The following is a 26,995-nucleotide window of genomic DNA, read 5'->3' on the forward strand; positions in this document are numbered from 1 at the left end:
CCACACCTGCTGCCCTCTGACCTCCCACCCCTGTGCCTGAGGTGGGAGTGGGATCATATGGAACTGCAGATCCTGCCCTTCATTGGATTCAATGATGTGTTCACTTCTTCACTGCAGCCTGACTTATTATTGCAACAGACACTGTGTTTGCCACTCTCAAAGTGAGTGAATCCTTTGCTGTTTATCCTCTGGGCCCCAGCTCCACTATTATTGTCCGAGACCCTGAGGTGGTGTTGGTGGCGGCCGTTAGGGTGGGGCAATTCTGGCGAATATGCCCCAGCCCTCTGTGGGCATGGCACCACATGCCATCCGCAGACCAAAACACTTTATAGTCCTCCCCTTGGCGGGAGACCACGAAACCTCCCTCCGTGACCTCCTCCCGGGTCAGGCAGCCAAAAACCTGACGTTGGAAGGGGTATACATGGCGGAGGGAGAGGTCCCGCAGGCCACGTGTCAGCGGTGCCACCCCTGACCTGACCTCCCCAGTAGGTTGAAATGGGGGAGGAGGAGCCCAGTGGGGAGGTAGGGCGGCACGTTTGAAAGAACCACACGTTCGGCAGTGGCCTCCAGCGGGTCCACCACCATGTGTGTCCTGCCCACCGTGAGCCCCATTTCCAGGACATGGTAGACATGGTACTGCCTGCTCGGCCCGCAGGAAAAACACAACCTTGCCGTACACCCTGGAGGCGGCTACGATGGCCAAGGGGCCGAAGATCCCGGCCATTGCACGTGTGCACACCTTGCTGGTCATGGTGGGGATGGGCATAACATTTGACCCCAAGTTGCCATGGTAGTAGGCAGAAAGGTGAGGGGGCAGCGGAGGGTCTAGGGGCTGCCGCCCCGCATAGGTTCTTGGCAGCCCTGCCCCCGGCAGAGTGGAGGATGCCCCTGGGGTATTGGCCATGTCCACCCCTGGTACGGTCCGGTCGTGTATGTAAGACCAGGGTAGCAGGGAAAGCAGGGAAAGGGTGGGGAGAGGGGGGAAGGATGTGGCATCACAACAGCAGGTGCCACAAGGGAAGGTGCTGCAGGGCAACAGAAGAGCGGGGCAGCGTTCTTCAGCCCAGGAGGGGCCTAAAGCAATGTCCCAGGCTGCCCCACACCCGCCACAGGTGGTGAAAGGCAGGCGGACAGCGTTCTTCAGCCTTGTGGGGCCTAAAACAAAGCTCTGGGTCTTCACAACAGCCCTAAGGCCTTTTTTAAGTGGGTGAGTAGGTGGGGTGGGCCGCTTTGATAACGGCTGTTCTCGCCGACCCGTTACTCCACAAGTCCGGTGGTGGTGGTGACACTGAGGATCTGGGGACAGTGGAGGAGGTACAAGAAGGTGGAGGGCGCATCGGTCTGGACCTTAATATGTAACAACCACAGGTTTGTCCCGGGTAAGATGGATGGTGGGTTCCAGAGCCGGCAGAGGGCAGGCATGAGAAGGATGGGGTATCTGTTCATGAAAGGAAGCTTTCCCAGTTTGAAGGCGCGAGAGGACAAATTTAATCTGCCGCCAGGAAATGCCTTTAAATATCTGCAAGTACGATCCTTCCTGAAAAAAACAGGTGGTGGCCTTTCCGACGCTGCCGTCACTGAGGATACGGGTCAGGGTGGTCTCTGGCACCTGGTTGGAGGAAGGGAGGGTGTCGGATATCTACCAGGAACTACAGGAAACCCCGGTGGAGGAGCTCAAAGGGCAAGTGGGAGGAGGAGCTAGGTGAGGAGTTGGAAGCGGGTCTGTGGACAGAGGTCCTGGACAGGGTTAATTCCTCCTCATCATGTGCCTGGCTCAGTCTAATTCAATTTAAGGTGGTCCACCGGGCACACATGACGGCAGCGAGAATGAGCACGTTTTTTGGAATTAAAGGCAAGGGCAGCCCAGCAAACCATGTCCACATGTTTTGGGCATGCCCAGAGTTGAGAGAGTTCTGGCAGGGGTTCACGAGGGCAATGTCCAAGGTGCTTAACACCAGGTGGTGCCGAGTGCGGAGGTAGCGATCTTTGGAGTGGCAGAAGACCCGGGAATTCAGGGGGCAAAAGAGGCCGACGCCTTGGCCTTTGCCTCCCTTTTTTTTTTTTTTAAATAATTTTTATTGAAAGAGTTTTTCCATACAAACATTTACCCCTACTAATTTTTAAATTATTTACAACACAATCCCTCTAGGCAAATGTCCCTCCCTCGCCCGCCCTCTCGCGCGCACCAGTCCTCTCCCCCCCCCCCCCCCCCCCCCCAGGCAACCTTAACAAACAAGGCAGCCTACAGTTTCAGACATGAGCAGCGAGCAGACTTGCCCGCGTTACAGTCGTGCATGTCCCCCCACGACCCTTGCTGCCCCCCCCCTCCCCTCCCCCCCCTCCCCTCCCCTCCCCCCCCTCCCCTCCCCTCCCCCCCCTCCCTCCCCCCCCTCCCTCCCCCCCCTCCCCCCCCCCCCCCCGGGTTGCTGCTGCCACGACCCCGAACGTCTATCTCTGATCTAAAAAGTCAAGGAAAGGTTGCCACCCGCCTGGCGAATCCCTGTACCGACCCTCTCAGGGCAAATTTGATCCTTTCTAGCTGAATATAGCTAGCCATATCGTTAATCCAAGTTTCAACGCTTGGAGGCCTCGCGTCCTTCCATTGAATTAATATCCTTCGTCGAGCCACTAGGGACGCAAAGGCCAGTATTCCGGCCTCCCTAGCCTCCTGTACCCCCGGTTCTACCCCGACCCCAAAGATCGCAAGCCCCCATCCTGGTTTGACCCTGGACCCCACCACCTTCGACACCGTCCTTGCCACCCCCTTCCAGAACCCTTCCAGCACCGGACATGCCCAGAACATATGCACATGGTTCGCTGGGCTTCCCAGACATCTGACACACCTGTCCTCACCCCCAAAGAACCGGCTCATCCTTGTCCCCGTCATGTGAGCTCTATGCAGCACCTTAAATTGAATGAGGCTCAGTCTCGCACACGAGGAGGAAGAGTTGACCTTCTCCAGTGCATCCGCCCACGTCCCGTCTTCTATCTGCTCTCCCAGCTCCCCTTCCCACTTGGCTTTCAGCTCCTCCCCTGATGCTGCTTCCGCCTCCTGCATTATCTTGTAGATGTCTGATATCTTCCCCCCTCCGACCCAGACCCCCGAGAGCACCCTATCACTCGCCCCCTTACTGGGGAGCAGGGGAAACCCCTCCACCTGCCGCCTAGCAAATGCCTTCACTTGTAAATATCTGAACATGTTTCCCGGGGGGAGCTCAAACTTCTCCTCCAGCCCTCCCAGGCTCGCAAACCTCCCCTCTATAAACAGGTCCTTCAGCTGCCGTATGCCCACCCTGTACCAGCTCTGAAATCCCCCGTCGATGTTCCCCGGGATGAATCTATGGTTCCATCTTATTGGCGCCGCCAACAGACCTCCCATTTCCCCCCTATGTCGCCTCCACTGCCCCCATATCTTGAGGGTGGCCGCCACCACCGGGCTCGTGGTGTACCTCGTGGGGGGGAGCGGCCATGGTGCCGTTACTAGGGCCCCCAGGCTTGTGTTGCCACAGGACGCCCTCTCCATTCGTTTCCAAGCTGCCCCCTCCCCTTCCATCATCCACTTGCGCACCATTGACACATTTGCCGCCCAGTAGTACCCCGAGAGATTGGGCAGTGCCAGCCCTCCACTGTCCCTACTCCGCTCCAAAAAGACCCTCCTCACCCTTGGGGTGCCATGCGCCCACACGTAGCTCATGATGCTACTCGTCACCTTTTTGAAGAAGGCCCTAGGGAGGAAGATGGGCAAGCACTGAAATAAAAACAAGAACCTTGGGAGGACCGTCATTTTGATTGACTGCACCCTCCCCGCCAGCGACAACGGTACCATGTCCCACCTCTTAAATTCCTCCTCCATCTGTTCCACCAGCCTGGAAAAGTTCAACTTGTGGAGGGTCCCCCAGTTCCTTGCCACCTGCACCCCTAAGTACCTAAAGCTCTTTCCTGCTCGCTTGAAGGGGAGTCTCCCAATACCCTCTCCCTGGTCCCCCGGGTGTATCACAAAAACCTCGCTTTTGCCCAAATTTAGTTTGTACCCCGAAAAGTCCCCAAACTCTGCTAATAGTTCCATTATCTCCGGCATTCCCCCTTCTGGGTCTGCCACGTACAGCAGTAGATCATCCGCATACAGCGATACTCGATGTTCCTCCCCTCCCCTAGTCAGTCCTCTCCACCCCCCTGAACCCCTCAGTGCCATCGCCAACGGTTCAATCGCCAGTGCGAAAAGTAGGGGGGATAGGGGACATCCCTGCCTGGTCCCCGGTGGAGCCCGAAATACTCCGACCTCCTCCCGTTTGTCACTACACTCGCCGTCGGGGCCGAGTAGAGCAACTTCACCCACTTAATAAACCCTTCCCCAAACCCAAACCGTTCCAACGTCTCCCACAGGTACTCCCACTCCACCCTATCGAATGCCTTCTCCGCGTCCAGCGCTACCACTATCTCAGCCTCCCCCTCCACTGCCGGCATCATAATTACATTCAGCAGTCTCCGCACGTTCGTGTTGAGCTGCCGCCCCTTCACGAACCCCGTCTGGTCCTCATGGATTACCCCTGGCACACAATCCTCTATTCTAGCTGCCAGGATCTTTGCCAGCAACTTGGCATCCACGTTCAGAAGCGAGATAGGCCTGTAGGACCCGCACTGCACGGGGTCTTTATCCCGCTTCAATATCAGGGAGATCAGAGCCTGCGACATTGTCGGGGGCAGAACCCCCCCCTCTCGCGCCTCATTAAAGGCTCGTACCAGTACCGGTCCCACCAAGTCCACATTTTTCTTATAGAATTCCACCGGGAACCCATCTGGCCCCGGCGCCTTCCCCGCTTGCATCTGACCTATTCCCTTGACTAGCTCCTCTAGCCCTATTGGCGCCCCCAGCCCTTCTACCAGCCCCTCCTGGACCCTTGGGAACCTCAATTTGTTTAGGAAGTCCTCCATTCCCCCTCTCCTCGTCGGCGGCTCAGACCGATACAACTCCTTGTAAAAATCCCTGAAGACCCCGTTCACTTCTTGCCCCTTCTGCACTACCTTCCCGCCCCTCTCCTTCACTCCCCCAATCTCCCTAGCCGCATCTCGTTTGCGAAGCTGGTGTGCCAGCATCCTGCTCGCCTTTTCCCCATACTCATAGACCGCGCCCTGTGCCCTTCTCCACTGCGTCTCTGCCTTCCTGGTGGTCAGCAGGTCGAACTTGACCTGCAGGCTGCGCCGTTCTCCCAGCAGCCCCTCCTCTGGTGCCTCCGCATATCTCCTATCCACTTCCAATAGCTCCCCCACCAGCCTCTCCCTCTCCTGCCTCTCCTTTCTTTCTCTGTGCGCCCTTATGGAGATCAGCTCTCCCCTGATCACTGCCTTCAGGGCCTCCCAGACCATCCCCACCTGCACCTCACCCGTGTCATTCAAGTCCAGATAGCTCTCAATGCTCTTCCGGACCCTTTTACACACCTCGTCGTCTGCTAACAGCCCCACATCCAGCCGCCACAGCGGGCGCTGGTCCCGCGCCTCCCCCATTTCCACATCCACCCAATGCGGTGCATGATCAGAGATCGCAATGGCCGAGTACTCAGCTTCCCGTACCCTCGGGATCAGCCCCCTGCTCAACACGAAGAAATCGATTCTGGAGTACACTCTATGGACGTGGGAGAAAAAGGAATACTCCCTCGCCCTCGGCCTACCAAACCTCCATGGGTCTACTCCTCCCATCTGCTCCATGTACCCCCTCAGCACTTCTGCCGCTGCCGGCCTCCTATTGGTCCTTGAGCTCGATCTGTCTAGCCCGGGGTCCAGCACTGTGTTAAAGTCCCCCCCCATGATCAAGCCCCCTGCCTCCAGTCCCGGAATGAGGCCCAATAGGCGCCTCATAAAACCCGCGTCATCCCAGTTCGGGGCATATACGTTGACCATCACCACTTTCTCCCCCTGCAGCTTACCCTTCACCATCACATACCTACCCTCCTTATCCGCCACCACCTCCTCCGCCACGAACGACACCCTCTTTCCCACCAGAATCGCCACCCCCCCGGTTCTTTGCGTCCAATCCAGAGTGGAACACCTGTCCCACCCACCCCCTTCTCAGGCGAACCTGGTCCACTACCTTCAAATGGGTCTCCTGTAACATTGCTACATCAGCCTTCAGTCCCTTCAGGTGTGAGAATACCCTTGATCTCTTGACCGGCCCATTCAACCCCCTCACGTTCCAAGTGATCAGCCGGGTCGCGGGACGACCCGCCCCCTTCCCCTGCCGATTAGCCATGTCCTGTTCCCTGCTCGCCCCGGGTCGACCCTCCCCTTCTGACCCGCTCCCCATGACGATGTCCCCCTCCCCCCACCTCTCCAGTCCTCCACTTCCCGTTTCTGGTCTTTTCAGCAGCAACCCGGTGTCCCTCCCTAACCCCCCTCCCCCCCCCCCCCCAGGCTAGGACCCCTCCTAGCCGCGATGTACCCTCCATCGTACTCCCGTAAGTCAGCTGGTTCACGCTGACCCGGCTGCTCCTGCCACACTCCGACTCCCCCCGGCTCGGGGGGGGGGGCCTCCCCCCCCTTGCCACTCCTCCCTGGCCCCGCTCCAGCGCGGGAAAGGTCGCCATTGCTAGCCACGCCCCGCACTCCTCCCCTCCCCCCTCCTCTGCCCCGCGCGCGGGAAAACAGAGGAAAGCCCGCGCTTTCGCCCTGCCACACCCCACCCCACCATCTTCAGTTCCACCCCCGTCCCCGTCCATGCCTGTAAAGAACCCCCCCTAGGAGCCCATATCCCCGATCTGCTCTCCCCCCCGTCCCACCTCCCCAACTTAACATTATAAATAACAGATAAATAACAAATAACAATGTACTTAACAGTCGCCCTCTACCAAACAGCATAAATAACCATAAATAACCATGAATAACCACAATAACAATAACTAAGGGAAGTTGGCAAAGGGGGAAAAAACATCAGAAGAAAAACCACAGCAAGAGTTCAAAATCCAAACAAAGAATTCAGCTGAAAGTACCCGAGCGGCTACGGCCGCCAAGTATCCCCTGGGTCTAATTCGAGTCCAGTTTCTCTTCCTGTACAAAGGCCCACGCCTCCTCTGGGGACTCAAAATAGTGGTGTTGGTTCCTGTAGGTGACCCACAAGCGCGCTGGCTGCAGCATTCCGAACCTGATCCGTTTTGCATGTAGCACCGCCTTCGTCCGGTTGTACCGGGCCCGCCGCTTTGCCACCTCCGCACTCCAGTCCTGGTAGACCCTCACCGTCGAATTCTCCCACTTGCTGCTCCTTTCCCTCTTGGCCCACTCCAGCACTCTCTCACGATCGCTGAGTCGCTGGAACCGCACCAGCACCGCCCTCGGGGGCTCATTTGCTCTTGGCCTCCTAGCCATGACCCTGTAGGCCTCTTCCAGCTCCAGGGGCGAAGGGACGGCCCCTGCCCCCATCAGGGAGCTCAGCATTTCTGCTACATATCCCGGGAGGTCTGACCCCTCCAGGCCTTCTGCCAGGCCCAAGATCCTCAGGTTCTTCCGCCTCATTCGGGTATCCAGCTCCTCAAAACGGCTCTGCCATTTCAGGTGGAGTGCCTCGTGCACCTCTACCTTTCCCACGAGGACCGTGGCCTCCTCCTCCCTCACAGTCATCTCCTGTTGCAGCTCCCGAATCGACGCCTCTTGGGTCGCCTGGGCTCCCATCAGCCTGGTGGTCGTCGCATTCATTGACTCCAAGAGCTCCATTTTCAGCTCCGTAAAGAAGCGCAGGAGAGCGGCCTGCTGCTCCTCCGCCCATTTCCTCCATTCCTCGGATGCGCCACCGGCCGCCATTTTGGTCTTCTTCCCCCGCTTTTTTTTGGGAGCTGCTGTTGCTTTCTTTACCACCCCACTCCGGGTACCGACCATAAAGTTGGTCTGGTTCTCTTCAGGGAGCCTTCCCCCACCGGGATTTGTCCTTACAGCGCCGTTGGGGCCCTCCAATCGGCCCGAAAACACCTTTGCAGCAGGAGCAGCCAAACGTGCGACTTAGCTGGTCATAGCCGCAACCGGAAGTCCGGCCTTTGCCTCCCTAGTAGCCCGGAGATGGATTTTATTAATGTGGAGGGACTCAAAGCCCCTGAGTGGCCTTTTTACCATATAAAAAATGCGCCGCACTGCGTATGAACTCGCTGGTGTCTCCCCAGATGGCCTAACTAGCTGAATCCCTTCGCACACACAGTGCAGGTGAATGTCTCTTCCCAGTGTGAACTCGCTGGTGTCTCTGCAGGACGAATGACATTCTAAACCTCTTTGTGCAGTGAGAGCAGATGAACGGTCTCTCCTCAGTGTGAATGCGCTGGTGCTCCATCAGTCCCTAAAACCACTTGAAGCCACTCCCAGTCAGAGCATTTAAAGGGTCTCTCCTAAGTGTTTGTGACGTGGCTCAGCAGGTTGGGTAACTTAGTAAATCCCTTCCCATCTGCAGAGCAGTTCAGCGGTGTCTCCACGGTGTGAACTTGTTGGTGTTTCATCATTTGGAATGAATGAAGTACTAAATCCATTCCCACAGTCAGAGCAGGTGAATGGTCTCTCCCTAATGTGGATTCGCTGGTGTTTCTGTAGGTGGGTGATCCACTGAAGCCCTTCCCAGAGCAAGTGAATGGTCTCACTCCGAGTGTGAATGTGTCGAATTTCCAGATGAGATGGGTACCTGAATCTCTTCCCAGTCTCCACATTTCCACCATTTCGCTAAGGTGCTGGATGTTCTGCTGTCTCTCCAGGTTAGACAATCAGTTGAACTCTCACACAGGACATGTACAGCCTCCCCCCGCTGTGAATGGTATGATGTTTTTTTCAGGCTGTGTAACTGGTTAAAGCTCTTTCCACAGTCACTGCTCTGGAACACTCTCACTCGGGTGTGTGTATATAGAACATATAGAACATAGAAAAATACAGCACAGAACAGGCCCTTCAGCCCACGATGTTGTGCTGAACTTTTGTCCTAGATTAAGAACAAATTAATCTACACCCCCTCATTCTATAATAATCCATGTACCTATCCAACAGCCGCTTGAAGGTCCCCAATGTTTCCGACTCAACTACTTCCACAGGCAGTGCATTCCATGCTCCCACTAGTCTCTGGGTAAAGAACTTACCTCTGACATCCCCCTATATCTTCCACCATTCACCTTAAATTTATGTCCCCTTGTAATGGTTTGTTCCACCCAGGGACAAAGTCTCTGACTGTCTATCTATTCCCCTGATCATCTTATAAACTTCTATCAAGTCGCCCCTCATCCTTCTCCGTTCTAATGAGTAAAGGCCGAGCACCCTCAACCTTTCCTCAGACCTACTCCCCATTCCAGGCAACATCCTGGTAAATCTCCTTTGCAGTGGATAAAGGTGGATTTTTTTTCAGCCTGGATTAAAGGCCAAGTTCCCCACTCCATTCTGACTAAAGCTATGATTTTATTTCTCAAAAATATCAATTATCTCGGTGCTTTTCCAGTCATACTTGTATTTACAATCTTTTGAAACAGACCGAATAGAGAAACATTTCTCCTTCTAGTTTCAAAGACTGGCAATATTCCAGACCCGTGGAATCGAGTGACTATCAGATTTTGATAGAATGTTTGGTTTGAAATTTCCGTCTATAATTCCACATCTTCGAATATCCTGGAAAAGGAATTTACAAAAGACACCACTGTCAGTACAGGATAGAAATTCAGAACAGACAATTCTAGTTTCTATGGAACATTCGTTCCTCTTTTACTCCCCAAAATCTGTAAATCTCCATCCCATAAACTCTCACTCCATTCTCACTCTGCTGTATCTAATATTCACCCTCCCAATTCTCCTGAAGGTGCTGATTGAGGCTGGTTGACAAATCTATGCTCACTCCTTCCTGTCCTGGACACACATGCAGGCTGGGACTGAAACGTGTTTCATGGACGGAGTAGATTGATCAGAATATTGAACTTGTTGCCTATGAGGTTAATCGAGTACGATAATTTGTGAAGGAAATTGGATGGATACTGCTGGGTTACAGGAAGGCATGCTGAGAATTACAGAATTGCTTGACAGAGAGTCGGCATGGATTCAAGTTGTCCAATGGACAGCTTCTGTGCCATCTTGACTCTTTGACTGGAAATACAATATACAACTAAAAATAATAATAAATGTACTTTACATAACCATAAATTATATATCTAATCTGTACCATATGACAACACTAGATATTTCTCCGTTCAATATTAATTTAGTGTCCCCTTAAATGTCAGCCATCTCAAACCAGCCCTTTAATGTGAACATTAGGAAAGAGACGATCCTTTAAGCCAGACAAATAAATGTGTCAAGCTGAGGGAGCAAAGGATGTCAATGTCTTTGAGAGAGAGAGAGACCTGGGCCAAGCTTTCTAGAGTCTGCACCCTCCCTGGATTCACTTCCTTTCCCTTCAGTTGCTGCAAGTGACCAATTGAAGGTGAGAATGAGAAAAGAAGTGGAAAGGGGGAGAAAAGAAAGTGTTTTACTCCCAGATGTTGGAGACAGGAGGAGGTTTCAGTCTGCGTTAAGCTCAATCTTTAGTCACACAAGCCCGTGTTCTGATTGGCTGGAGGTGCAGACTCCTTCCGGTCCGCCAAGTATTCCCATTGGTCACGTCCTCAGCATGAAGCGCGGGAGGGGGACACTGCACATGCGCAGCTTCCCCGGGCTGGGACACCAGCACGCAAGCGCAGTTGTCGAACTGTTTACCTGTTCATCCGACAGAAGACGAGGGAAACTAAGGAGGTGGTGGGAAGGTTTGGAAAAAAATTTATGGTCAGCAAAGCCCTATTGAAAATTGTCAGCTCCCTGGTTCACATCTTCGGAATTTCTCCCTCCTGAAACCTGGCCCAAGTTAACGGCCGCCATCTTGGTTAAGTGAGCACAGTAAGAAGTCTTACAACACCAAGTTAAAGTCCAACAGGTTTCTTTCAAACACGAGCTTTTGGAGCGCAGCTCCTTCCTCAGGTGAATGGTGACAAATCTATTCACCTGAGGAAGGAGCTGCGCTCCGAAAGCTCGTGTTTGAAACAAACCTGTTGGACTTTAACCTGGTGTTGTAAGACTTCGTACTGTGCTCACCCCAGTCCAACGCCGGCATCTCCACATCATGGTTAAGTGAGTGGAGGATTGAGGGGATCAAACAGCGAGAATAGGCCCCACCCCTATTTACTCTGATTGGTTGGAGGACCAGGTGCCTGTCGCAGTCCTCCAGCCCCGCCCCCTATCCCCATTGTTCCGGGTGGGGGAGGGGAGGACAATAAATCAGAGGTTCCACTCTGGACTCAATGAGGATTCTGATCTCTGGGAAGAAAGGAAACCCTGGGAGGTGGGCGGGGAGGATTTACAAACACTCGCTGGAGGCCCCAACCTCTCAATTAGACTCATTGATTTTGTCAGTCTGCAGACAGGAGCTGGAGAACTGAATCCAGGGAGAGGGAAGGTGAAAACTGAAAGTGGAGGAAAGAAATGGTGCAGATGGTCAGATGGGTTTGCATTTCAGCCCAGGGAGGAGGGCGAGTGTGCGAGACAGAGATTTACAACGTTAAGGGAAAAGGAGGAAAAAAATATTCCATAGAAACGAGAATTGTCCCATCTGAATTTCTATCTGTCACTGACAGCGATGATTTTTGTAAACTCATTTTCCAGGATATTACAAGGGGAGGATTTACAGATGGGAAATGCAAATCAGACCTCACACCAAGATTTAACAGAGTCTCTCCATTCATCAGGATCTGAATATCATCGAGATGTGAATCTAGAAAGATAATTTTTAGTCTGTGGGAAAAGATTTTGAACATCGTTGTGACTCGAAAAGCACCGAGACACACACACACCCGAGTCAGAGTGTTCCAGAGCACTGACTGTGGAAAGAGCTTTAACCAGTTACAAGCCTGAAAACAACATTGCAGCACTCACAGCGGTGAGAGATCGTAAACGTGTTCTGTGTGTGGACGAGGTTTCAACTTTTGTCAAACCTGGAGCCTCACAAGCACACCCGCACCATGGAGAAACGGTGGAAATGTGGGGACTGTAGGAAGGGATTCAGGTCACCATCTGAGCTGGAAATTCATTGACGCTGTCACACTGGAGAGAGGCTATTTACCTGCTCTCTGTGTGGGAAGGGATTCAGTGATTCATCCAACCTGCGGACACACCAGCGAGTTCACACTGGGGCGAGGCCATTCACCTGCACAGTGTGAGGAAAGGGATTCTCTCGGTCATCCCATCTGCTGAGACACCAGTGAGTTCACTCGTGATGACAGAGTTTGGATTCTATTCCTTTAGCTGCTGTTAATCACATCCAGGACTGAACCATGTTCATTCTGCCACTGGTGAAGTGGGAGAATTGGAGGGTTTCTTACTGCTGGACTGGCCGGTCTCACCACTTTGCTTCCAGTGGGATGATGCTCTTTGAGCCTGGGAGAGCACATTTCCACTGATATGATCCACAAAACTGATAAGTACATTTATTCTAACTTTCAAAATAAGTAGTGTCTTTTCCTGATTTCAGGCAGATCTAAAAAAGACAGAATTGGAAAAAGGTCTGGCAGCATCTGTGGTGAGAGAAACAGACGTTTATCGTCCAATGTAACTCTACTTTGGAACTAAAGAGAGGGAGAAATGTGATGGTGAGAAAGGGGGGAGGGTCAGAAAGAACAAAAGAGAAAGTCAGGGGTTGGTTAGAGGGTGGGTGAGATTAAATGACAAAAATGTCCTGGAACAAAAGGCAAAGGGAGAGGTAATGGTTGTAGTAAAGAAACAAAGCATTGGTCCAGAGTCAGTGTTAATGGCAGAGTAAAGGACAGCTCTGTCTGGAAGCAAAAAAACATGAAAACAAGATGCAGACTGGCACTCGGCAAAAAAGCAAATCAAAATGAAGGAGAGAGTTCAGGGTGTGAAGTTGTTGAACTCAATATTGAGTCCAGAAGGCTGTAAAGTGCCTCATGGGAAGATGAGGGGCTGTTTGTCCAGCTTGTGTTGGGCTTCTCCGGAACATTGCAGCAGGCCGAGGACAGAAATGTGAGCCTGAGAGCAAGGTGGTGAATTCTAATGGCAACAAGCCAGAATATTGTGAACATCCTTTTACTCTGGTTGTCTTTGATCGTCAAGTCATTTTGTGTTTTTTTAACCATGTTTTGTTTCATTAATAAACTTTTATCAGTGAAAATATTCAATTTTTCTGGATTTTTCATGATTAGATTGATGCACTTCAGGGAAAGTGGGTGAGAGGGGTTGACAGGCTCATTAACAGAAAGTGAGTCCCTCTGAGGTTATTGCAAAAGGAGCCAGAGGAGATGTGATTTTATTTTATTTTTTGACAGTTATTCTGATCTGCTTGAAAGCTGATTCAATTGAATCTTTCCAAAGGGTAAATACTTGAAAGGGAAGAATTTGCAGGGCTGTGGGAAAGAGCAGAGGAGTTGAATGAATCAGAGAGACCTTTCAAAGAGATAGCAGGGGCACGATGGGCAGAGTTTTTAAATTGAAGACTTCTGTTATCTGATCTTGTTATGTGGAACTTTATTGATTTCAGCCACCCCCAATTTACCATTCAATAAATTCACTTTGGTTCAGACAAGACTTTAACCAATTAAGGCAAAGGCAGAATTTTCGGGATAGTAAATTTACAAATACGTTTATTAAATGAAAAAGGTTTATTGAACAACTGAGACATTGACTTTTACAACTTCATGTGGGTGATCAGTCTGTGGAAGTGTAACCCTCTCTGGCTCCTTCTTTGACAGTAATTCTTGTGGTATTCAGCCTCGGGAGTCTGGCTCCTTCTTTGACAGTAATTTCCTTGGAACTCGGCCTCGGGAATCTTCAGTACTTGGCCAGCAAGGAAGACCTTCAGAACGTCTACTTTTATCCCCAAAGTGACCATTACCTCATGTCAGAGTTGGCCCTGTTGTCACATGACAATTATCAGTTTGATCATTGGATTAATTTAATTTGATCCCCAATTACTGACACCACCTTCTCTCATTATCTCAGACAGAAATACAATACAACTGTTTAATACTATCCCTTTATCTGATTCTATACAATCCCTTATTCATACAGTTTCAAATGTTGAGGCTAATCAGAGCTTGAAGGTCTCTCTTGCCAGTACATTTATCCTCATTGCATTCTTTACAGACACAGCAATTAAGCTTTTACATTTTTACAGCAAATGAAAATCGGGGCACGATCTAATGGCCACGATGCGCAAGGCGGGAATCCAAGTGCGGCAGTTACATCACAGGAGAGTCTGAAATCGGGCACTGCACCAAGCGCCAATCGGTTTCTGATCTAACCGGCCTATTCCCATTGGCTGGATTAAGGCCAATCTCCATCCCATTAACGGGAAGGACCCCCTATCTAAAGGCCTCCCTTGATTGAAGCGACTCCCCAGTAGGTCACATGGACGCAGATTAGTATTAGCCCACACAGACATGGGCCTGGCGTCACAGTACCTGAGGGGTTCCCAGGCCACTGGAGGTCACCACCTGAGTGGTCAGGGATAGGGCAGGGTGCCCCCCCCCCCGGCCCAGCCCCTGGAACGTGTGCATCTTGGCACTGCCAGACTGGCACCTTGGCACCACAAACCTGGGTATTTCACACTCTGCCCATTCATGAAGATCACTCATAAAGACTGAGTCTTGATTTTGTGCAACAACCATGTCTTTCTCTCCATTTCTAATCCCCTGTGAAAATCCAAACACAGCGTATTGTGAAATGATTAGATTTAAAACAGAACAAGCTGTTGGGATTCACTGTCTGACAAAGGTGCAGGAAGGAAATTCAACAGCAACTTTCAAAAGGGAACTGGACAGATTCTGTGGGAAAAGAAACTTACCAGGCCGATGGAACTAGTCAGATAGTTCACTCAAAGAGCTAGCATGGGAATGATGGGCAGGATGGCCTCTTTCTGAGACTCATTTGCATTTGAAGAAAGTGTGAAAAACCTGGAAGCCACTTCCTACGAGGGGGCTAGAAGCGGAGATGATGGAATGTTTCCAAAAGGAAATTGGATGGCTTTTGAGGGAAATAAACTGACAGGGATATGGGGATAGATCAGGGCAATGTTTGATCTGCAGAGATCCACAAGTTGTGAATCTTTGGAATTCTCTACACCAGAGGCTGTGGAAGTTCAGTCATTGAGTGTGTTTAAAACAGAGACTGACAGATTTCTAAATCCCAATAACAAAGGGATATGGGGAAAAGACCTTGAAGTGGATGATCAGCCATGATCGTATTGAATGGTGGAGCAGGCTCGATGGGATGAATGGACAACTCCTGCTCCTATGTTCCAATGATCAAAAATAGTCAGGAAAGCAAATTGTGAAGTGAATATAAGGAGGTTAAAACGTTTACATGTTAAATGAGTGGAATAAGATCTGCCAAATGGAGAATAACGTGGGAAAATGTGTAACTGTCCATTTTGGCCAGAAGAATAAAAAAGCTTATTATCTAAATGGTGAGAGGGGCAGCGCAGTGGGTTAGCCCTGCTGCCTCACGGCACCGAGGTCCCAGGTTCGCTCCCGGCTCTGGGTCACTGTCCGTGTGGAGTTTGCACATTCTCCCGGTGTCTACGTGAGTATTGCCCCCACAACCCAAAGATGTGCAGGCTAGGTGGATTGGCCACGCTATGTTGCCCCTTAATTGGTAAAAATTAATTGGGTACTCTAAATTTATAAAAATTAATAAATAAATAAATCTAAATCGTGAGAGATTGCAGAGCTCTGAGACTCAGAAGGATCTGGGTGCCCAAGAGCATGAATCACAAAAGGTGAGTATACAGGTACAGCAAGTAATTAGGAAAGCTAAGAGAATGTTATTGTTTATTGTGAGGGGAATTGAATACAAAAGTAGGGACGTTATGCTTCAGTTATACAGGACATTGGTGAGACCACATCTGGAGCACTGTGTACAGTATTGCTCTCATTTAAGGAATGAAGTCAATGTGTTGGAAGCAGTTCAGAGAAGGTTTACTGGACTCATACCAGGAATTGGAGGCTGGTCTTATGAGGAATGATTGGACAGGCTGGGCCTGTGTCCGATGGAGTTTAGGTGACTTGATTGAACCGTATAAGATCCTGAGGGGCCTTGACAGGGTAGATGTGGAAAGGATGTTTCCTCTTGTGGGAGAATCTAGAAATTGGAGTCACTTTAAAAGTAATAACTTGCTCATTTAAGGCGGAGAACATTTTTCTCTCAGAAGGTCGTGATTCGTTGGAACTCTCTTCTTCAAAGGGCAGTGGAAGCAGAGTCCTTGAATATTTTGAAGGCAGTGTCAGCACAGAATAGAAATTCACAACAGACAATTCTCATTTGTATTGAACATTCTTTCCTCTCTCATTCCCCAAAAGCTGCATATCTCCATCCCACACACTCTCCTTCCATTCTCACTCTGTTCTACCTAATATACACCCCCTCATTTTCTGAATTCACCTTGGTCAACAAATTCATGTTCGCTGTGTCCCGTCCTGAGAACAGGGACCTGAAAATCTTAATGCAGCTGCGAGCCATGTATATGTCGATATTACTGGACTACAAATGTGTGTATGGTACAGAATTGTATTGCTTAATTAGAGATGGTTGGGGTGATGCAAAGAACAACTTTACGAAGGAGCGAGTGGTGCTTCATTGAGCAAGGACCAATTACATCCAAATTAGACAGGAACTGGGCAATGTGGATTGGGAGCAGCTATTTGAGGGTCATCTACATCTGACATGTGGAAGGCTTTGACAGGCTAGTTGATTGAAGTGCAGGAGAGGCATGTCACCACAAAAATAAAGGATAGAAATGGCAGGATTTGGGAACCATGGATGGCAAGGGAAATTGTGGCTTAGTCAAAAGGGAAAAAGAAGCATATAAGTCAAGAGGTCTAGTCATCTAAAAACTGACGAAGCACTTGAAGTACAGTGAAAGTAGGAAGGAACTTAAACGTGGAATTAGGAGAGCTAAAAGGGGCCATGGAATGTCTTTAGCAAACCTGGTTAAGGAGAATCCCATTACTTTTTATGCATATATTAGGAGCAAGATGTTAGCATGAGAAAGAGTAGGCCCACTCAAGGACAATGGAGGAAAGCTATGCGTGGACCCCCAGGAAGTGGGTGAAATCCTTAAGGAGTATTTTGTATTGGTATTCACCAGGGAGAAGGACATGATGGATGTTGAGGTCAGGGATCGGTGTGTGACAGCTCTTGAGAACGTCAATATATCAAAGGAGAAATTATTGAGTATCCTAAATTGCATTAAGGTAGACAAGTCCCCAGGGCCGGATGGGATCTATCCCAGGTTACTGCGGGAGGCAAGGGGAGAAATGCTTGGGGCCTTAACAGATATCTTCACATCCTCTTTAACCACAGGGAGGTTCCAGATGACTGGAGAATAGCCAATGCTGTTCCCTTCTTTAAGAAAATTATAGACTGGTGAGCCTGACATCCGTGGTGAGGAAGCTTTTGGAAAAGATACTGAGGAATAGAATATATGCACATTTGGAAGAAATTGGACTAGTTAGTGACAGGCAGCATGTTTTGTACGGGGGAAAGTCATGTCTTAAAAAACAACTTAATTGAGTTTTTTGAAGAAGTGACAAAGTAATTTGATGCGGGGATGGTTGTGAATCCAGTTTATATGGACTTTAGTAGGCATTTGACAAGGTCCCACATGGCAGACTGGTACAAAACTAAAATCACATGGGATTCAGGGTGGGCTGGCTAGATGGATACAGAACTGGCTTGGTTATAGAAACAGAGAGTCGCGATGGAAGGGTGTTTTTCAGAATGGAGATCTGTAGCTAGTGGTGTTCCGCATGGGTCAGTGCTGGGATCTCTGTTGTTTGTAGCATATATAAATGCTCTGGAGAAAATGTGGGTAGTCTGATCAGTAAGTTTGAGGAATTGAAGATTGGCAGAGTTGCTGATAGTGCTGAGGATTGCCGAGGGATACAACAGGATGTAGATAGATTGGAGACTTGGGCACAGCAATGACAGATGGAGTTTAATCTGGATAATGCAAGGTGCTGCATTTTGGAGGTTCAAATCTAGGTATGAATTATACTGTAAATGGCAGAACCCATAGAACATTAACATACAGAGGGATCTGGGCGTGCAGGTCCACAGTTCCCTAAATGTGGCAACACAGGTGGCCAAGGTGATTCAGAAGGCATATGGCATGCTTGCCTTCATCAGTCGACAAAATTATGAGAGGCATAGACAGGTTGGATAGTCAGAGGCTTTTCCAATGGTGAAGTGTCAATTCCAAGGGGGCTCAGGTTCAAGGTGAGAGGGGGAAAGTTTAAGGGAGATGTGCGCAGTAAGTTTCTCACACAGAGACTGGTGGGTGCCTGGAACGCGCTGCCAGAGGATGTGGTGGAAGCAGCACATTAGCAACATTTAAGAGGCATCTGGATGGGTCCATGAATCGGGAGGAAGTAGAGGGATACGGACCGAGTAAGGGCAGAAGGTTTGTTTTAAAGTTAGGGCATCATGATCTGTGCTGAGGGTTGGAGGGCCGAAGGGCCTGTTCTTGTGCTGTACTTTTTTTGTTCTTACCACATCTCTGGTAGTGATATTTAATTCCTCCCCATATTGTTTAGCATTAATTGAATAATCAACACTGATGTAAAATATCTATTTAACTCCTTTGCCATTTCCTTATTTCCCATAACTATCTCCCAAATTTATTTTCTAAGGGGCCTGTGTGAAGTTGAGATGACAATTAGATCAGCCGGGAACTTATTGAATGGTGGAGCAGGCTGGAGGGGCTGAATGGCCTACTCCATTCAGAATCTAGAGAATTTTGACAGATTTTCTTTTCTCTGTTGAGGTTAATTTGCCTTCAGATTTCTGGGCAAAATATGCCTAAAAGTGCCTGTTTGGTTCTGGTTTGGAGGAGAGCCACCTGATGTGTGTCCGCTCAGCACATTACCATCACTGGAAGTCCAGAATATTGAAAGATGATCACCAATGTATCCACTATCTCTGCAGCCGCCTCTTTCAACACTCTGGGATGTAGAGCATCAGCTTTTGGGGATTTACTGACTTCCAGTCCTGTTAATTTCTCCAGCACTGCTTTTTCACTCAGACTAATTCCTTTCAGTTCCTCATGATCACTAGCTCCTCGGTTCTCCAGTGTTTTGGGACGATTTCTGTATATTCCTCAGTGAAGACAGACACACATTGTTTAGTTTCTCTGCCATTTCCTTATTCCCCATTATAAACTCTCCTGTCTCTGTCTGGAATGGACCCACATTGGTCTTTGCTAATCTTTTCCTTTAACTTTATCAGTTTCTTGCTCCTTCTTTGCTGAATTTGAAAACAAGTTCCCAATCCTCAGGCTCACTTCTATTTAGCAGGGCAGCACGGTAGTGCAGTATTAAGCACTGATGCCTCGCGACGCCAAGGTCCCAGGTTCCATCCAGGGCTCTGGGTCACTGTCTCTGTGGAGTTTGCACATTTCCCTGTGTTTGCGTGGGTTTCGCCCCCACAACCCAAAGATGTGCAGGGTAAGTGGATTGACCACGCTAAATTGCCCCTCAATTGGAAAAAGATGAATTGGGCATTTAAATTTATATTAAAAAAAGGTTACTACTATTGTGGCCACCTGATGAGCCTCTTTCTTTGATCTAATGGAATCTTTTAACTTTTCTTGGAAGCTACCAGTTCATCACTTTTCCCATTGGATTTTTGTTTCTTAATAGAATCTATATTTATGTAAATATTTACATAGAATTTACAGTGCAGAAGGAGGCCACTTGGCCCATCGAGTCTGCACCGGCTCTTGGAAGAGCACCCTACCCAAGGTCAACACCTCCACCCTATCCCCATAACCCAGTAACCCCACCCAACACTAAGGGCAATTTTGGACACTAATGTCAATTTATCATGGCCAATCCACCTAACCTGCACATCTTTGGACTGTGGGAGGAAACCGGAGCACCCGGAGGAAACCCACGCACACGGGGGGAGGATGTGCAGACTCCGCACTGTGACCCAAGCCGGAATGGAACATGGGACCCTGGAGCTGTGAAGCAATTGTGCTATCCACAATGCTACCGTAATAACCACCTAAGTCCATCTTCACGGCAATGTGGCATGGATTGGGGTACTTCCAAACAGAAATGCAAACTAAATATATTTTCACTTCCAAACGCTCTCTCACTCTGTGAACCTCGTGAAATTTGAAACCAAGTATTTTTAACAAGGCTCAAAGAGCAACAGCTCACTGAAGACAAAGTCGTGGGAACGGCCAGTCCAGCAGGAAAAACCCCTCCGACCCTCCCTATCGACCAACTGACAAAATGAATGAAATGCCAAGCTGCACTGAATTGAGAACAGAAACAATAACAGCAGAATCCAACCCCTGTAATCACTTGTGAACTTGTTGGTGTCTCAGCAGGTTGGATGAATCACAAAATCCTTTCCCACACTTGGAGCAGGTGAACGGCCTCTCCCCAGTGTGAATTCGCTGGTGTGTCTGCAGGCTGGACAATTGAGTGAATCCCTTCCCACACTGAGGGCAGGTGAAAGGCCTCTCCCCAGTGTGAATTCGCTGGTGTGTCTGCAGGCTGGACAATTGAGTGAATCCCTTCCGACACTGAGGGCAGGTGAACGGCCTCTCCCCAGTGTGAACGCGTTGATGTATCCGCAGGTTGGATGAATCACTGAATCCCTTCCCACACTGAGAGCAGGTAAATGACTTCTCCCCAGTGTGAAGTCGCTGATGTGTCTGCAGGGTGGCAAAATGACTGAATCCCTTCCCACACTGAGAGCAGATGAATGGCCTTTCCCCAGTGTGAACTAGCTGGTGTGTCCTCAGATGGGATAACTGAATGAATCCCTTATCACACTGAGAGCAGGTGAATGGTCTCTCCCCAGTGTGAACTCGCTGGTGTGTCCGCAAATCAGCTAACTGAGTGAATCCCTTCCCACACTGAGAGCAGGTGAATGGCGTCTGCCCAGTGTGAACTCGCTGGTGTCTCTGCAGGTGGGATAATTGAGTGAATGTCGTTTCACACTGCGAGCAGCTGAACGGCCTCTCCCCAGTGTGACTGCGCTGATGAATCTCCAGCACAGACGGGCATCTGAATCCCTTTCCACAGTCCCCACATTTCCAGGGTTTCTCCATGGTGCCAGTGTCCTTGTGGCTTTACAATCAGTTAAAGCCTTGTCCACACACAGGGCACATGTACAGTCTCTCCCGGCTGTGAATAGTCCGATGTTTTTTCAGGCTGTGCAACTGGTTAAAGCTCTTTCCACCGTCAGTGCTCTGGAACACTCTCACACGGGTGTCCATATGTCTTTGTGCTTTTCCAGTCACATTGATGCTTAAAATTTTTTGAAGCTGACAGATCGGGCAAACATTGCTCCTTCTTAATTCAAAGTCTGACCATATTAAGTTGCCAAATATTTCAGTGACTGTCGGATTGAGACGTGACATTTGAGATTTCTGTCTCTACTTCGTCATCATCTAATATCCTGAAAAAAGAATTTACAAAATACATCACTGTCAGTACAGGGTAGAAATTCAGATAATTCTAGTTTCTCTGGAACATTCTTTTCTCTCTTATTTGTGAAAAGCAGGAAATCTCCATCCCACACTCTCTCTCCATTCTCACTCTGCTGTATCTAATATTCACCCTCCCAATTCTGCTGAAGGTGCTGATTCAGGCTGATTTACAGAGCATAGAATCATAGGCATTACAGTGCAGAAGGAGGCCATTTGGCCCATCGATTCTGCACCGGTCCTTGGAAAGAGCACCCTACTCAAGCTCTCACCTCACCCGATCCCCATAACCCCACCTAACATTTTTGAACACTAAGGGCAATTTAGTATGGCCAATCCAGCTAACCTGCACATCTTCGGACTGTGGGGGGAAACCGGAGCACTCGCAGGAAACCCATGCACACCTCGGGGAGAATGTGCAGACTCCGCACAGACAGTGACCCAAACCTTAAACGACCCTGGAGCTGTGAACAACAGTGCTAACCACTGTGCTACCGTGTTCACTGCTTTCTGTCCCGGACTCAGAGATCATAACAAATAGATGGAGTCAGCCATTCGGCCCATCGAGCCTGCTTATCCATTCAATAAGATCATTGATCGATCTACCTCAGTACCATTTTCCCACAATTTACCCCATATCCCTTGACATTTTGAATATCTAGAAATCTATCAATCTCTGTCTTCAAAATACTTGATCACCCGTGTTCTCAGTTTTCTGGGGTATAGATTTCCAAAGCTCCACCACATCCTAGAGTGAAGAAATCCCTCCTCCTCTCAGCTTTCTCTCCATTTTCCTATTGATTCCCCATAACCCTCGACTCCCTCTCAATCTGAAATCTGGCCAACTCAACGGTGAATATATTCAGTGACTCCCAGACTCCACTGGTCCCTGTGGAAGAGAAACCCAGAGACTAACAACCCTCTGAGAGAAGAACAAAGAACAAAGAAAAATTACAGCACAGGAACAGGCCCTTCGGCCCTCCAAGCCTGCGCCAATCCAGATCCTCAATCTAAAACTGTCGCCTATTTTCTAAAGAACAAAGAAGAGATGACTGGAAATATATAACGTAGCCACAGTACAATATTACACAACTGGAAATAATAATAAATGTACTTTATTACTGAACCATCAATAATATATCTAATCTGTACCATGTAACCACACTGGGCTTTTCTCTGATATTAATTTGCTGTCCCCTCAAATGTCAGCTTCTCCGGGGAAGATTTTTCCTTCGCTTCCGCTGTGACATCACAATGGGGCACTGCCTGAATTAGCCAATAGGAATTATTATATTCGGCGCTGTCGTCACCCCGTGACCATCCTGCTGAGGTGTTGACCAATGGGAAGAGTGGGAGCGCTCTGCTTCTCCAGCCAATCGGAGCGCGTGTTTTTTTTTTGCGAATGAAGATTGAGCTTCACACCGACTGAAACTTCCTCCTGTCTCCAACATCTGTCAGTAAAACACTTTCTTTTCTCTCCCTTTCCATTTATTTTCTCATTCTCACCTTCCATTGGTCACTTGCAGCAACTGAAGGAATAGGAAGTGAATCCAGGGAGGGTGCAGGACTCTGGAAAGCTTGGCCCAGGTCTCTCTCTCTCTCTCTCTTAAAGACATTGACATCCTTTGCTCCCTCAGCTTGACACATTTAGTTGTCTGGCTAAAAGGATGGTCTCTTTCCTAATGTTCACAATTAAAGGACTGGTTTCCCCAGGAAATGGCTGACATTTAAGGGGACAGTAATTAATATCAGACAGAGATATGTCTTGTGTTGCTCTATGGTACAGATTAGATATTTGTGGTTCTGTAATTAAGTGCACTATTATTTTAGTTATGTAATAAAGTACTGTAGCTACATTATATATTTCCAGCCATGTATTATTACGACACAGAAGGAGTCCATTCAGTTACCCGAGTCCATGCTGATTCAAGAAAGAGAAATCCTGTCGGTCCCATTTCACCTCAACATCCCTCTTTCGCTGCAAAGTGGTTTTCTTCAAGTCTGCACCAAATTTCATTTTTTAATTATTATTTTTTTATCTGGGTTCGAATCCCTGCCCTGGGTCACTGTCCGTGTGGAGTTTGCACATTCTCCCCGTGTCTGCATGGGTTTCACCCCCATAACCCAAAGATGTGCAGGTTAAGTGGATTGGCCATGTGAAATTGCCCCTAATTGGAAAAAAAATAATTGGGTACTCTAAATTTATTTATTTTTTCAAATATTTTAAAATTCATTTTAGGGGATGTGGGCATTGCTGGTTCCCCCAGCAATTATTGCCCATCCCCAGTTGCCCTTCAGAAGGTGGTTGTGAGTTGCCTTCTTGAACTGCTGCAGTCCCTGAGGTGTAGGGACACCCACTGCTGTTAGGGAGGGAGTTATTATTATTATTCTCCACTTCCACCACCATCGTGATTTTCAGATGATGTCCACTCATTGTCAAAATTAAATTCTTCCTCACAGACCCTCACTGTGATATACAGAACTATAAATCAATTGTTTTGTTGTACAGCGAATGGTGCATATGGGTGGACCATTCGCCACCTGCATTAATATTTTTAGGTGTCTGTCTTTGGGACATGAGGCAGTGACCCTGCATCTGTGGATCAGCAGAATCACACCTTCAGGAGAATTGGGAGGGTGAATATCAGGTACAAGAGAGTGAGAACGGAGGGGGAGTTTACTTTTCAGAAGTAACAAGGAAAGAATGTTCCAAATAAACTAGAATTCCTCCTTTCTGAATTTCTATCCAGTATTGACTGTGATGAAGTTTGTAAACTCATTTTAAAAGATATTAGAAGGGGAGAATTGACAGACAGAAATTTCACACCAAACATCACGTCAAGATCAGATAGAGTCACCCAATTCATGGGAGCTGTACATCAACCTTTGAATCTAGAATGAGAAATGTTTGTCTGTTCTGCTGCTTGAAAGAGATATTTAAACATCACTCAGTGCACAGACACTGAGACAGTCTCCTGCCAGTGAGAGGCATCACTGCAAACTATCCATTTTATATTCTTCAGCTCACCCAAGGTGAAATTTCAGCACACATTTCTCCACCCTTGTATTTTTAAAATATTTCGTTTTCTCATTAAATGTCCTCGACCTTTGGACGTTTCATGACAGAACTCAGCTCGAAGATATCAAAACTTGTATCCTTGGCTGTGTGCCCAGCCAAATCCAATTGGTCATTCAACCTTTGCAGCAGCTCAGTCCCAGCTCTTTGGAAACATCTTCATTTTTTCTGTGAGGCCCCAGCCCCCATGACTGTGACAGGGTTCATACGTCTCCCTGAGATTGTTGATGTAAGTCACATCAGCACCCACACCTGCCCGATTTCCAATCCCAATTTATTTAAAGGTCCCAGACGTCTGACTCCAACCTTAAATGTTGTTCTGACTCCTTCAGTAACATTGTTTTGGACACTCACTAGCACCACCACATAGACTGTCATAACCGTGCATCATAAAGATGTCCGAGAGGTTTTCCCTGCCATGGTACCAATAAAGCACCGGCAGCTTCTGCCTTCAGGTGGAGAAACCTGACTTGAACAAAACTGATTGAGAAGTACCATACACTCCGACACATTGTTCACAATATCGACAAACTTATTGAACTTCCAAAGTCTTCCATCTACATCTGGCATCTTAGGATGTTGCAGAAGAAACACTGCCCTCTGGAGGTGATCCCCCAGCGCAAATGCAGCTTTTACGTTTCTTGAGCGAACGTTCTGAGAAAATGTCCCAAAAAGCTCCAAAGAAATTTCAAAATTACCTTTCCTGCTGTGGGCAAGTCCATTCTGACCTCTTTCTCTCCAGAGACTTCAAATCTCTGCGCCACTTACCTCACCTTGATCTTATATGTTCCATCTGGTTGGACCTTTTCTGTGCAGATCCATCAATGTGATGATGCTCGCTGACCCCTATCTGGGACCTCTGAACACACACCAAACTCTGTCCAACTGCCTAACTCTTTCTGTTTATCCTTCCATACAGCTTTATCCCCTCATTTGTCGGCAGCCAAAAGCCCTCTCGGTCATGGGGACCTCAGCATCGCCCTCAAACATATCTTGGTGTAAAACCGACAATTCCTGCCTGAAATGTTCCAGTTATTGAAATTACATTGAATGGATGTCAAAGAAACAGACCAGAAACAGATCCCTGAGGTTCTGAGGAGGCCCCCAGTGGTCAGTCAGACTGAACTAAACAAGGGTGGTATAAAACAAACACTACTCACCCCGGTATCTGCTGTTCCACGGGGACTTTCCTTTAATCAGAAGCCATCAGTGGATCCTGTTCCTGACACCGGGTTGTTGTGGGACAAATGCCACTCGGAGTCCAGAGTTGGTTAAAGTTTGGGAATCTTTATTACAAACATGCAGGGAATGCTTCAGCGAACCGTAGCATCTTAAGGAGTAGTTACAATAACACATTTATACACAGTACAGTTACAGCTGCTTTGTCTGCAAGTTAGGGGGAAAGTACAGGACACAAAGGAAACAACTCGAAACAGCTCACTATCAGCTATAGTGACTTCATCTCTCACAAAACACATCTGGGAAAACAATAGCCAGACCAGTAATCCAGAGACCCAGGGTATGCAATAGGGATCCAGGTTCAGCAAATGGTGAACTTTAAATTAATTTGTGCTCATCGTAACCAACATCGATAAAACGTTGTAGGTCAGGTGAACTCCATGATATAATTTGGAGTTTTCCAAAACTCTGCCCATAAACACAAGCGTGATGCAGCCTGATAAGATGTTTTCTATGGTGCATCTGAAAAAAATTGGTTAAAAGTCAGTGATAATAATCTTTATAATTGTCACAAGTAGGCTTACATTACACACTGCAATGAAGTACTGTGAAAATCCAGTGGTCGCCACACTCTGGTGCCTGTTCGGGTTCACTGAGGGAAAATTCAGAACGTCTAATTCACCTAACAAGCATGGTCTTTTGGGATTTGTGGGAGGAAACCGGAGTGCCTGGAGGAAAACCACGCAAACCACGGGAGTGAAGAACATGCGTACTCTGCACAGACCGTGACCCAAGTGGGAATCGAACCGGTAGGAGTCCATTTTGGAGCTTTGATATGACTTGGCTGGGATTATGGGTTGAAGGTGGAGCTGTAGTTAATGAAAGGAGTCTGACGTAGGAGTCCTTGTCGAGATGATCGACGGGCGAGTATAGGGCCAGGGAGGATGGCATCTGCTGTGGACCGGTTGTGGTGGTCTGCGAATTGCAATGGAACAAGGAATGCTGGGAGTATGGAGTTGATGTGTCCAGGCAATCTCGAACAATTCATAATGTCGATGTCAAGGCCACTGGATGGTAGTCATTGAGGCACGTTGCCTGGTTCTTCTTTGGCTCCGGTATGATGGTGGTCTTCTTGAAGCAGATGGGAACCTCGGAACGCAGTAGGGAGAGGTTGAGGATGTCCGTGAACACATCTGCCAGTGGGTCAGCGCAGGATCTGGGTGCGCGACCTGGGATCTCGTCAGGACCCATCGCTTTCCGAGGGT

The 26,995-nt window shown here is 48.7% G+C and overlaps 1 long non-coding RNA gene across 4 annotated transcripts; it reads left to right on the top strand.

The window, feature by feature from the left end:
- Positions 1 to 10: 10 nt before the first annotated feature.
- LOC119951265 lies at positions 11 to 13,149 on the top strand. 4 transcript variants are annotated; one of them, XR_005457562.1, is made up of 2 exons: positions 11 to 161; positions 11,626 to 13,149. It is a non-coding gene; the product is annotated as an uncharacterized LOC119951265 (long non-coding RNA). The 4 variants fall into 4 exon arrangements; XR_005457564.1 differs by lacking the exon at positions 11 to 161 and adding an exon at positions 8,662 to 8,714; XR_005457565.1 differs by lacking the exon at positions 11 to 161 and adding an exon at positions 10,477 to 10,752.
- The last annotated feature ends 13,846 nt before the right edge of the window (positions 13,150 to 26,995 follow it).

Source organism: Scyliorhinus canicula, chromosome 17 (assembly GCF_902713615.1).
Source record: "Scyliorhinus canicula chromosome 17, sScyCan1.1, whole genome shotgun sequence".
Lineage (NCBI taxonomy): Eukaryota > Metazoa > Chordata > Chondrichthyes > Carcharhiniformes > Scyliorhinidae > Scyliorhinus > Scyliorhinus canicula.